At 44.2% G+C, this 13,579-nt stretch overlaps 1 protein-coding gene across 6 annotated transcripts in view; it reads left to right on the forward strand.

Annotated features, from left to right (window-relative positions):
* FMNL3 (formin like 3) overlaps positions 1 to 13,579 on the forward strand; it is a 68,996-nt gene that overhangs the window by 6,750 nt on the left and 48,667 nt on the right. The window contains exon 1 of one of the 6 annotated variants that reach the window (XM_027768158.1): positions 12,275 to 12,356. The exons of the other annotated variants lie outside the window; for them this stretch is intronic. The gene's annotated coding sequence lies outside the window, so the exon portion shown is untranslated. Of the gene's footprint in view, positions 1 to 12,274; positions 12,357 to 13,579 lie in introns of those variants that run through there. 6 annotated transcript variants of the gene reach the window in all.

The following is a 13,579-nucleotide window of genomic DNA, read 5'->3' on the forward strand; positions in this document are numbered from 1 at the left end:
AATCCCTTCTCCGTTCTCCTCTTGGGATCTTGGGCACGCACACATATGTGCCTGGTGTGAGTTTAAGCCACCAGGTCTGGGACTTGAACCACAGTCAACCACATGGGAGTCCAACGACATAGCCATTATGCCAACTGCTAGTCCCTCCTCCCCCCTTTTTTGGAGTGTATGTAGTTTTGTAGGCTGATTTTTTAAAAAGAATTATTTATTTAATTTTATTTATTATTATTTTTAATTTGACCAGAGAGAGAGGGGGGAAATGAGAAAGCAAGCAAGCCACCAGGTCTGGGGCTTGAACTGTGGTTGGCCATGTGGGAGTCCAATGCCCTAACCACCACGCCACCCGCTGTTTCCTGTAGACTGATTTTTTATTTACTGTTTTAAGCATTTTCTCATTTGCTTAATTATTCTTCAATATTGTGATAGCATGTCTGCATTGGACTCCATAATATAGCATTTATTATTGCCTTATCTTGCATTTTTCCCCTGCCCACGTGTTTTTGCTATTATAAATAACACTGAGGAATGTCCTATGCAAAAATATTTGTGTCATTTGTGTTATTTCCTTAGGATAAACTGCTAGATGAGAGGTTATCAGGTCAAAGGATATATGCCTTTTAAAGACCTTTGAGACATAATACCTTCTAAAGAAGTTGTATCAGTTACTTTTTCCACCAATAGTATATGAGTGTTTCCTTTTTTTTTTTTTTTTTGTAGAGAGGTTTTTGCTATAGGGTGCATGTGCTTACCAGAGAGACAGAGAGACAGAAAGCGGGAATCACCCCCCAGGGGGGATGACCATGCCGCAATCCCTTCTCCTCTTGGGATCTTGGGCACGCATGCACACGCGCTGTTGTGAGTTTAAGCCACTGGGTCTGGGACTCGAACTGTGGTCGACCACATGGGAGTCCAGCGACATAGCTATTACGCTAACTGCTGGTCCTGAGTTTCCTTTTTTCTATAAACTAACCATTACTGGGTGGTTTATCTTTTTAAAAAACTTTTCCACTTTGATTATGAAAAATGGTATCTTGCCCTTTCATTTCTTTGACTGTTTCATCATAAATATTTTGAGCATTGTTATATCCTTTGTTCTTTCTTGGGGATTTAGTATGTATGTCTGTGTAATAAATGTATACATTTCCCTTGCTTTTTCATTATAAAATATTGGTCACATAGGAAAGAGCATCTGTCACTATTCTGTAAGGTTAAAGTAATAACAAAATGAACCCCAGTGTAGCCACTGTGGAGTTGTTGGAATTGCTTCCCGTTCCTTATTTTCTTCTTTCTGCTCCCTTATCTGGAATGGAAAAGCCCTTTAGCTCAGTACTTGTCCGGTCTGTGTTCTGCAGCTGGGACAGCCCAGGTGGCAGCCACACCAGTGCTTTGGAACTCTGTGGGGAAACCGCTGCACAGCTGGTAAGAACAGGAACTGGTCTTGGTGGAAATAACTAATCTTCAGTGAAGTGAGAAAAGAAGCCAAGGTGGAGAGGAAATGAGACCACAGCTCCTCCTCTGCCCCTGAGGTAGCCTGGGAAAGCTGGGCAGAGCCAGGGTCTGTGGTCAAGACCAAAGTATCCACTCCAGTGATGGTAGTGAGTGCTGGCTGAAGTCAGCGTGTCATCTGGACTGCCAGGCGGGTCACCTCCATCCTGGGGAAACATTTCTTCTGAGCCTGAGCTGAACTGCAGCAATGCCTTGGAAATGACTTTAGAGACGAGGAAGGACCTTTTTCTCTGAAAATGAAAGCAGGTGCTGTCACCACACAGCCTCCCCTTCTGCCCACTGAGGACCTTAGGGATCCGTCTTTGAATAGCAGCAGACAGGAACTTAAAGGTTGTTAAGGTTGTCATCCATGGAGAAGAGAAGCAGGTTCCAGAACTGAGCTGAGCTGGACAGTTAGAACTCCCGAGTTCACATTGGCAGTCTCATGCCTCCTTCGGCAAAGCCACATCTTCATGTCTTGTTTTCCTTCAATATAGGAGAGTGGGTCCCCTAAGAAAGGCATGGAGGGTGTCAAGCTGCCTCTGTGTCCTACAGATATTCTTGTCTTTGCCTCCTACACTTACTGCTTCTTTTTTCCTCTTTCAGAATCCTCTTTTGGGTTCTCTTATCCTTTCTGTCTTCTGTCACCTCACAACAAAGTATTTGGTTGGGAGTTAGTGTGATTGGCCGGGAAGGACCTAGGTAAGACTTTTTCAGGAGCAGTGTCTTTTGTACCCCCAGCTTTAATAACGTGCATGCTTTTCTGAATTTATAAAGTCTTTGAAAGGTGTTCTAAATAGTATTCAGAACCACAAGGGGCTTACATAGTTATTCCCGTGGCAGATTTTGCTGGCAGTGGAAAGGTTTAGCTGTTGTATATTAGTAATGGTTCCATTCTTGTCCTCATTTCCCACTCTATCCCCATGCCTTTAAGCACCTTCCCATCCTTACCTAGGGTTTTGGCTAAATTTGGAGTTGGGGCTGGGAGGCTTTCTTCCGAGTCCCTGGTTACATGATAACAGAGGGGATGTACTTTCTTTCTCTCCTACTTACATACTTCTACTCAGATCCAGAATGGAGAAAATAACTCTCTTCTAATTGCCGAGTTCTCTAAGTAAGAGCCTGGTATCTGGGTACTTTAGGAGTTGGCTAGCCTGTTTTAAGAACTACTATAGCTTAGAGCAGTTTCTGTTCTGTTTTTATCAGCTTCCTTGCAAGGAGCTAGAAAGCCAGTCACTAGATCCTCCCAGTGTTTCCAATGGAACCTTTAAAAAAAAATCTGTTCTGGAAGGAAGTATCTGGTTTTGAGACCCACTGACTGAGGGTGATTTTATTTTATTTAATTTTATTTATTTATTTTTGGAGAGGTTTTTGCTATAGGGTGTGTGTGCTCGCCAGATAGAGAGAGACAGAGAGATAGAAAGTGAGAAATCACCCCCGAGGGGGGATGGCCATGCTGCAATCCCTTCTCCATTCTCCTCTCGGGATCTTGGGCACTCACTCGCGCCCGGCATGAGTTTAAGCCACCAGGTCCAGGACTTGAACCACAGTCGACTACGTGGGAGTCCAGCGACATAGCCATTACGCTAACTGCTGGTCCCTACTGAGGGTGATTTTAAAGGTTTTGGAATGGAAAGACTTAGGTTCTGATTTTGTTTCTTAGTGTTTTTTTTTTTTTTTTTTTTTCAGTTGGATGACCCTGGACATTCAACTGAAAGAATCCTATCATTTTTCCAAGCCAACATCATTCTTTTTTTCTTTTTTTGCTAGAAGGTGCATGTGCTCTCTGAAGACAGAAAGAAAGAAAGAAAGAAAGAAAGAAAGAAAGAAAGAAAGAAAGAAAGAAAGAAAGAAAGAAAGAAAGAGAAAGAAAGAAAGAAAGAAAGAAAGAAAGAAAGAAAGAAAGAAAGAAAGAAAGAAAGAAAGAGAGAGAAAGTACAAAAGCACTCCCCTGGGTGGATGGCCACACCACAATCCTTTCTTCATTCTCCTCCTGGGATTTTGGGCAGATGTGCACACATGCATGACGTGTTTCTTAAGCTGCTAGGTCTAGGTCTCTGAATTGCACTGTTGGCCATGTGGGATCCAGCCACCTTAATGACCATGCCATCAGCTGGCCTGCCACACCAGTCATTATGATGGGGGGGGGGATAATACCTATAGGGTTTTGAGGATGCTGAAAGGAGACAGCATGGTTAAAACACTTTGTTAGCTGCAAAGGTTCTACAAATGTTTATTGTGTGTACATCACCTGGTACACTATCTCTGTTCCCTTAAGTGAAAGCAGTTTTCAGTTGAAGGAGGTATTGTTTCAGGAGGGGTTTTTTTAAACAAGTAAGGGTGTTTCTGGTCATCACTGTGGGGGGCAGGGGATGTGAAACTTACTGCAGTGTTTTAGTCAGTCCCATACAAAGAATGATCTTGCCTGGCATGCCGATAGCACCCCTGTTGAGAATCGTCTTCTGTGTATCAGTACCTCCATTGTCCTGAGTGGAGATCAAGCTTCAAGAGCAGTAAAAGTGAAGGCAGGGGGACTGGCAGGTTCCGTGGTAGTTAAGATGCTGAACTCCCACGTGGCCAAGTTTGAGTCCTGGACCTGGTGGCTTGTTTTCTCAATTTCCCCTTCTCTCTCTGGTCAAGTTTAAGAAAAATAATGTTACTAAAATTAAAAAAAAAAAGTCAAGGCAGATCTTAGTTTGTGGAGTTTGGAGTGTTTTCCGGTATTCTTTTAAGCCTTCAGGGAAAAGGTGGCTCTCTTTTTATTACCATTATTACCCCTACCTATAGCTTTAGTGTCTGACTCCTTCAGTACTGTGGGCTCTACCCTAAACTCATCAAGAAGCAGTTTGGGTTATATATACTACATCCACCCCCTGGTTAGTTCCTCAAGCCAGGGTAAAAGTTTTCTAATTTAGGAATATGTTTGAGAGATCTTTTGACAGGGCTTCTGAATCTTTGGGGTAATAGATCCTTCTGGAAATCTGATGAAACTTGTGGCCCCTATTTCTCCCTTACCTACTATGCATATGTGTACACATGCAATATTTTGGAGGATTTAAAGCCATTCTTGGATCTTCTAGGGAAGCCTGGAAGAGTGGGATACCCAGAGACATAACTGGGTGAGGAGACTACTTACTACAAGAGATCCTTGATACAAATAGTACTCTTGATATTTTGTAAGAACTTCTGCTGATTCCATCTTGGAAAAATCCACCCATTCCCCTTCTCTCTAGCACACTGCTTCCATCTAAACCAATAATCAGCCAACCTGTTGGCTTCCCATTTCTGTCTATTGTCCTCTTTATCCTCCCATTCATTTTTCACAAAACAGCCATATTTAAAACATAAATCAAATAGCATCATTATCCTGCCTAAAAACCTATAATGACTTACTTTTGTACTTTAAAAAAGGGAACAACAACAACAAAAATAAAGCAAATTTCTGACACTGACCCCGAAAACTACATCATTTGGCTCCTGCTGACCTCTTTTTACTTCCTTTCTTTTTTAAAAAACAGTTATTTATTTCATTTTATTATTATTATTATTATACTTAATTTGCTGCAGGAGACATGTACTCACCTGAGAGAGAGAGAGGGAAAGTAAGAAAGCAAGCCGCCAGGTACTGGATTCGAACAATGGTGGCCATGTGGGACTCCTGTGTCTTAACTATCACACCGTCTGCTGGCTCGTCTTTCTTTCCTTCATGAGAGAGAGAGGCTCACACACTGAACGCACAGACAGCCAAGTACGCTCGATGTGTCCATGGGCTCAGTACATACCGGTCACACAGTGTACAGGTCGACCTGGGAACCAAACTCCATCTTCTGTGTAGCTTCCAGCATTGCAGAATCTTGTACTGCGGCTGCACCACTGCAGCCGGGCCTGTGCTGACCTTTTTAACCTGACTTGCCCTCCTGTGACCAAGCCCCACTGTTAGCCTGTCATTCAAGACAAACTCCTTTGTAATCGCAGGGCCTGTGCCCGAGCTGTTTCCTCTCCTGAAATGCCTTTTGCTTGGATCTTCAAAGGACTCATTCTGTTTTATACTTTATGCCTCAGTTTTTAAAAATGCCACCTCTCAGAAGAGGACTTCTCCACTCGTTATCCTCTATCCTAGCATTCCAGTCATTCTTTTATAGTATTTTCCATTTTGAAATTGTTAGATTACTTGTTTATTATCCATTCCTCCAAACTATTGGCTTCATGAGGGTGGGGACCTTATGTTTGCTTTTCACTGTACAGCCAAATACCCAGTTTAGGGTAAGCACTCAATAAATAGCTGTGGCTGATGGGAATCTCCAAGGTGTGTGTGTGTGTTATTATAGTAATCTAAAAGGGCAGTTGAAGGAATACTATACAAAATAAAGAAATACTTTATGGGAACCAGCAGTTAGCGTAATGGCTATGTCGCTGGACTCCCACATAGCCGACCGTGGTTCGTGTCCCAGACCCGGTGGCTTAAAACTCACGCCGGGCGCGTGTGCGTGCGTGCCCAAGATCCCGAGAGGAGAATGGAGGAGAAGGGATTGCGGCGTGACCATCCCCCCTGGGGGGTGATTTCTCGCTTTCTGTCTCTATGTCTCTCTCTGTCTGTCTGGCGAGCGCACACGCCCTACAGTGGAAATCTCTCCCCCCCCAAAAAAAGAAATACTTTATAAAACCACATATGTTCATATATAAATCTATAGAAAAAGGCCTGGAAGAATCAACACCAAGCTGTTAACCATGATGGCTTAGAGACCACGTGGCATGGTGTTAAGGCCCTAAACTCTCACAAGGCTGACCACAGTTTGTGTCCTGACCCAACTGGGCATGTATGTGTCCGTGCCTAAAATTCCTGGAGAAGAAAGAATTGCAGCGTGGCCCTCCCCCTGGGGGTGATTTCTCACTTTTCTTCTCACTGTCTGTCTCTTTCTGACAAGCACATGTACCATATAGCAAATACCTAAAAAAAAAAAAAAAAAAAAAAAATCTAAAAACCATGATGGTGGGACCAGCAGTTTGCTTTGTCGCTGGACTCCCATGTAATCGAGCATGGTTTGAGTCCTGGATCCGGTGGCTTAAACTCATGCTGGGCATGTGAGCGTGCGTGCCCAAGATCCCGGGAGGAGAATGGAGGAGAAGGGATTGCGGCGTGACCATCCCCCCTGGGGGGTGATTTCTCGCTTTCTGTCTCTATGTCTTTCTGGTGAGCGCACACGCCCTATAGCAAAAACCTCTCCCCCCCCCAAAAAAAACCATGATGGCTTATGGAGGCAATGAAGAGGGGTAGGGTCTGAATAGTTACTCATTTTTTAATTCTGTAAACTTTTGAATTGATTGAATATATTTTATTTTATTTTATTTATTTATTTATTTTTGGAGAGGTTTTCGCTATAGGGCGCGTGCGCTCGCCAGACAGACAGAGAGAGACATAGAGACAGAAAGCGAGAAATCACCCCCCAGGGGGGATGGTCACGCCGCAATCCCTTCTCCTCCATTCTCCTCCCGGGATCTTGGGCACGCACGCACACGCGCCCGGCGTGAGATTTAAGCCACCGGGTCCGAGACGCGAACCGCGGTCGACTACGTGGGAGTCCAGCGACATAGCCATTACGCTAACTGCTGGTTCCCTTGATTGAATATTTTTACAATAGATATATATGTGTGTGTGTGTGTGTGTGTGTGTGTTTATTTCTCCTTTAAAGGAAAAGATGGATAAAAATGGGGTGGAGAAGCCTCAGTTTCTTTTTAATTTGCCAGAGGGCATATATGCTGGCCGGAAAGAGAAAGAGAGGGAGGGAGATAGAGAGACATGAGGCATGATCGCGCTGAAGTCCCTCTCTCCCATTTCTCCCTCCTCTCTGAAATGTGGGCATGTGTGCATGCATACCTGCCCAGAGTGTTTCTTAAGCTGCCAGGTCCAAGACTTGAACCACACACAGCCAGCATTCATTGAGTGCTTGTGGTATGCTAAGCACCATACAAAGCCAATTACATATTTTATCTCACTTAGTCATCACAACTCTTTGAAGTTAGTTATTTTTGTCTCCATTTTATAGAGGAGGACACTGAAGTCCAGGGAGGCTCAACAGCTCACCTGGGATCACACAGCAGTAGGTGGTGAATGTGAATCCAAGAAGTCTGACTCTTGCAGGTTCTCAGGACTGCTTTGGAGAGGAGAGGAGATTACGGTAGAATACCCGGGGAGTTTACCAGAATAAGCCCTCATTGCTAACAGATGTGATAGAAAGATTTAGGCTTTGGAGTCAGCCAGACTTAGATTTGAATCTGTTACTGTGCTAGGACGCTCCTATTCCTCAAGGTTTTTTGTTTTGTTTTTAGTTACTACATGCCAGCGATACCACTGGATATATAGTGGTACAAAACAAAACAAAACAAAACAAATAAGGCCTTTGCCTTCAGGGAGTTTGGAGGAAAAGGCAGATAAAATAGTTACCTAATTACAAATTATGATATGTCTTTGGGAGGCAAAAAACCCAGGTTGTTAAAAGAGAGCATAACAAAGAAGACCTCATTTAGGTTGGGAAGTCTCAGGTTCACTTTAAATGTTAATTTCTCTTTCTTTCTTTCTTCCTTTCTTTTCTTTTCTTTTTTAGGTTTTTGCTATTCTTTTTTAGGTTTTTAGGTTTTTGCTATAGGGCACATGCACTTGCTGGAGAGAGACATTAAATGTTCATTTTATATTCTTCCTTTCTTGATGTATTAAGGAAATGTCTTAGGTGTTTTTTCTATACACAGCACTTACCTGACTGCTTTGGAGTATACCAGAGAAATAGAAGGTAATGCTGTCTCGGGACCAGCAGATGGTGTGTTGGTTAAAGTGTTGGACACTCCCACATGGCTGACCATGGTTCGAGTCCTGGACTGGTGGCTTGCTTTCTCAATTTCCCTCTCTCTCTCTCTCTGGTCAAGTTAAAAAATAAATGAATGAATCAATAAATAAAAAAATTTAAAAAAAACTTAATTTCCCTTTTAAAAAAAAAAAAAAGAAGGTAATTCTGTCTAAGTTGGAGAGACCAAGTATAGACTTAGAACTATATCCTGAATTAGATAATTAAAACAAGCACATGTCCTTAGGTTGTCTGGGAGACTGTCCATGTGCCGTAGTTACTATTTTATTTGTCTAGCCTAAACATGTTTCTTCTTTCTTTCTTATTTATTATATGTTATACTTTACTATCTGATTTCAGTTTTTTTCTTTTTTTAAAAATTTTTCCAGAAAACGTGCTTGCTTACTGGGAAGGAGGGAGGGAGAGAGAAAGTGAGAAAGCGCCCCCCCCCATGGGGAATGGCCACATCGCAATCCCTTCTCTTATATTACACTCTTCTTTCAGGATTTTGGGCATGCACACATCTGTGCCCAGCATGTTTTTGAAGCCGCAGGGTCCAGGACTTGAACCATGCCGTGGACTGGCCCAGCCCTTTTTCTTTCTTCATGATAGAATGCGGGTGTACACACATGAGAGAGAAGAGGACGACCTTCCACAGGAGCTGGTCATGCTGTGATCCGGCTCCTCTAGTCCTCCAGCACGTTGGATCCTGGGTGCTTGCACAGCACCTGGTATGTTTCAGGACGACTAGCTGGGGATTCAAACTTCAGTCACCAGACGGGATCTGGCTTCTCTGAGTAGCACATTGCTGCTGCACCAGGGTGCTAGCCCCCAGTCACATGCTTTTTGGAAGACCAGATGAGATGACGTGGTGATGGGCTGCCACACAGCAATAGCACAGCGGCTTGGAGAGTTAAGGAAGGACCAGCAGGGTATAGCATTGCTAATCAGGTAGTGCTTTAAGAAGGACGTGGGCTTTAAGTCAGGTCCTAAAGGTGACAGGTGTAGATTGGGAGAGAGGAGGTTGCTCCAGGCCAGAGAAGTATGGGAGGGCATTGAAGAGGAGGAATGAACCAGCTAATGAGGGACAGTCAAGAGCCCTGCCTGCTGGAGTAGAGAGGCCTAGTTACAGGCCTAGTTACCTTTCCTTGGATAAAGAAAGACAAGGAGGGAACCAGCAGTCAGCGTAATGGCTATGTCGCTGGACTCCCATGTAGCCGACCACAGTTCGAGTCCCAGACCCAGAGGCTTAAACTCACGCTGGGCGCGTGTGCGTGCGTGCCCAAGATCCTGAGAGGAGAATGGAGGAGAAGGGACTGTGGTGTGGCCATCCCCTCTGGGGGGTGATTTCTTGCTTTCTCTCTCTCTGTCTCTCTCTGTCTTTATGGTGGGGGCACTCACCCTATAGCAAAAACCTCTTCAAAAAAAAAAAAAGTTGAATGATTGGAATATATGGGAAATAAATGCTTGATTATAATAGATGAGAGAATCAGAATAACCCAACTGAAACTGTATAGAAAAATGACCCCAGATGTTAGCCTTGAACTGCAGAAGTTCCCAAATGTAGGAATTTCCTTAGTAGTCACCAGCTTTTGAATTAATTCTAATTAAAATAGGAAAGCTGGGTAACTAATCTGTGGTATGCAGTTCAGTGATTTTCACAACTTGGAGATAAGTGTTTCTAATTCTTTCCTTTGCCAAATCTGTCTTGCCTTCTTTTAGGGTGAAATGTTATTTTGTATTAAATATTAGGTCATCGGAAAAGTCATGACACATTTTTGCATAAAAAGTACATCATGACTTTTCTGACTACCCAGTAATTTGTAGTATTAACAATGCTTTATTAATAGTTGCTTAATAAATATATCCCCTTGCATAGTAATGGTGTCCTGTGTTTTCAAGCCTCTTTCTACCTGCTGCTGTCTTCCTGCACACTATTTTGGGGGAAATGGCACCCTCTCCTAGCTAATCATCTAGGCCAGGGCCCGGGAACCACTTTAGGTTACTGCTTCTCCATCCCTCCCCTGTAATGCCACTGCTGTAGTTGGCCCTCATTCTTGGCCCGGTCTGTTAAAATGGACTCCTTGTGCAGACCCCCTGCCAGCAGCATAGCCATATATAAAGATCTGGGGGGAAGGACTTTCTAGGAAGAAAGAGCAACCTGTACAATGCGTTGGGTGGGCAAGCTTTGCACATTTTGAGGGACTGAAGGAGAGCCAGATTGGTCGACAAGGATGCTGAAGCAAGGTCTGCAAAGGCATAAGGGAGGTGAGCGGGGCTCAGAGCATGTGGGGCCTTGTCCTTGGGGAGTTCAGAAATTAGTCATAGGGGGAGTTTTAGGCATTCTGGTGACTGATCCTGCTTTCTAGTGTTAAGAGTTCACTGTAGGGGGACAGCAGATGGTGTAATGGTTACATCTCTCAATTCCCATGTAGTTGACCAATGTTCAAGTCCTGGACCCAGCAACTTAAGACTCACGCTAGGCATGTATGTGTGTGTGTGTGTGTGTGTGTGTGTGTGTGTGTGTGTGTGCCCAAGATCCTGAGAGGAGAATGGAGAAGGGATTGTGGCATGGCCATTGTCCTGGGGGGTGATTTCTTGCTTTTTGTCTCTCTGTCTCTCCAGTGAGCACACACGCTCTATAGCAAAAATCTCTTAACAACAACAAAAAAATGTTCATTGTGGAGGCCAGCAGGTGGCGTGATGGTTGAGGGCACTGGACACCTATGTGGCCAACCAGTTTGAGTCCTGGACTTGGCGGCTTGCTTTCTCACTCCCACCCCCTGCCCTCTTTTTCTCTGTCTGTCTCTGGTCAGACTTTAATAATAATAATAATTAATAAAGTTAAATAATTCTTAGAAAAAAAAAAAAGAGTTCATTGTTTTGGGACCAGTAGGTGGTATGGTGGTTAAGGTGCTGGACTCCCACATGGCTGACTGTGGTTTGAATCCTGGACCCAGGGGCTTTGTAAACAAACTTGGAGGGTGTACATACATGCCTAAAATTCCTAGCACTGGGAGGGTGTACATACATGCCTAAAATTCCTAGAGGAGAATGGAGGAGAAGGGATTATGGCATGGCCATCCCCCCAGGGGTGATTTCTCACTTTACCTCTCTCTTATCTCTCTTTCTCCTCTCCAGCAAGTGCACATGCCCTATGACACACACACACACAAAACAAAAAAACCTAAGAAAAAGTTGACTGTGTCTGCTGTGGGGAGAGCCCTGGAATCTGTCTCCTCTCTGGAGTGACTCAGCCTGAGTGAGATTAGGCTCCTCATTGCACACTATTTTGGGGGAAAGGCACCTTCTCCTAGCTAATCATCTAGGCCAGGGACCAGGAACCACTTTAGTTACTGCTTCTCCATCCCTCCCCTGTACTGCCACTGTCCAGCAAGGTGATGTTGCCCTCTGCCTTTTCAGGTTTGACTGGTGCTCAGCCCTTACTCCTGTACCTACCCTCAGGCCAGAAAGGGCAGTGCCTCTGCTAGGCTGGCCCTAGTGTTTGGCGTGCTTGCTGGTGGCCTGAGCCTATAATTTGGTGGGTTGGCTGGTTACAAAAATAAAAAGTGTGACCTATAACTAAAGTTGAGTGGATTCGGTGAAGAGGGAGCTTTTAATTTGCAGAGGTCCTGGGCTGTACTTAACTGGGAGAGAAATGTGTCTCCTCCCTGGGCGCCATCCATTTTCTTCCTTTAGTGCCTGCTCTGGGGCGGGTGAGGCTTTGTGGGCTGGGGTGTGAGATGTGAGGCACTTTAGGGAGTTATGTAGAGAGGGTGTTGGGGTCCAACAACAGATCTGATAGACTTCTTGGAAAGTAGAAATTTTCAGTCTCACTTCTCATGTAGCCCACTGGGATGGAAGTAAAGTTTTAGATGTTTGATTGTGTGATCACTCATTTATTCATTCAGCAACTATTTAGTGAGTGTTTTCTCTGTATTTTAGACATTATCAATACCACAATGAACAAAAGAGACAGAGACCAGCCTCTAGGATTCACCTGGTTGTTGCAGAGAACATTGACCAAATACACAGGTATATAACACAATGTTAAATAGCAATGAAAAATGAGAAGATAAAAATAAGGAGAGCAATGGGGTTGGTACTTTAGATAAGATGGTCAGGCAGTGTTGAGGGTTTAGGTATAAAAGAAAAGCAAAATAGTGTGAAGGTAAACTTTCTGTGGACTCTAGATCCCAGCACCTAAGTGCGTCTCCAAGGAAGGGGCTTGCTGTAGCAACACAGCCAGTCTGGGCAGGTCCCAGAGTCAGTACTCCTCTGGGGCCTAGCTGGTGCCCCCCGCCCCAACCATGGGCCCCAGCCAGAGCCTGTGGTTGCTTCTTCCCGGCTCCAGTTGTCAGAACTTTCTGTAGGGTACTGATTAACTGTAAATAGATACTTGTCTTTCCAGGGCTTGGCAAGCCTAATTCTCACTCAGAATTTCTTGAAGTTACCCTGTGTGTTCTGGGCTAGAGGAGGAAAGTGGAGTCTGCTCTAGGAGACAGCTGCAAGGAGTGAAGGATTCGTCTGCCTGTGTCCAGGTGCTCAGTGAGGCCTTTTGCAAGAATTTTTGACTCAGTGGCTTTGGATTTGAATTTTGACTCTGCTATTTATTAGCTCTGTGGTCTATGGCCAGTTCCTTAACTTTCTTGGGCCTCTGTTTTTTGTTTGTTTTTGTTTTATTTTTATCTGTATAATCAGGGCAAGGGCTCCTAGGGATTTTGTGAGGGTTAAATAACATATGTAAAGAATCCAGAGCAGTGTCTGGTGTAGTGGGTACTCAATAAATTTTCAATAGAAATAATAGTTATTCCAAGGCCACTAACCTCTTGAATAAGGGAGCTGTTATTGAGGAACCATATGGGAATATCCAAGAAATAAGAATTATTTAGTGACAGGTTCTTTTTATGTCCAGATTATAAAAATCACTGGAAGGATTTGAATGTAAGAACCTTGTGGGACCCAGCAGGTGACGTAGTGGTTAAGGCACTGGACTCCTTCATGGTTGACTACTGTCAAGTCCCGGCAGTTGCTTTCTCACTTTATCTTCTTTTCTGTCTCTCTCTGGTCAAATTAAAACAACATCACCATCAGGGACCAGCAGTTGGTGTAATGGCTATGTCTCTGGACTCCCATGTAGTCAACTGTGGTTTGATTCCTGGACCCAGTGGCTTAAATTCACGCCAGGCACGTGTGCGTGCATGCCCAAGATCCGAGAGGAGAATGGAGAAGGGACTGCGGCGTGGCCATCCCCCCCC

This window comes from Tupaia chinensis, unplaced genomic scaffold, assembly GCF_000334495.1.
Source record: "Tupaia chinensis unplaced genomic scaffold, TupChi_1.0 Scaffold145652_1, whole genome shotgun sequence".
NCBI classification, from domain to species: domain Eukaryota; kingdom Metazoa; phylum Chordata; class Mammalia; order Scandentia; family Tupaiidae; genus Tupaia; species Tupaia belangeri.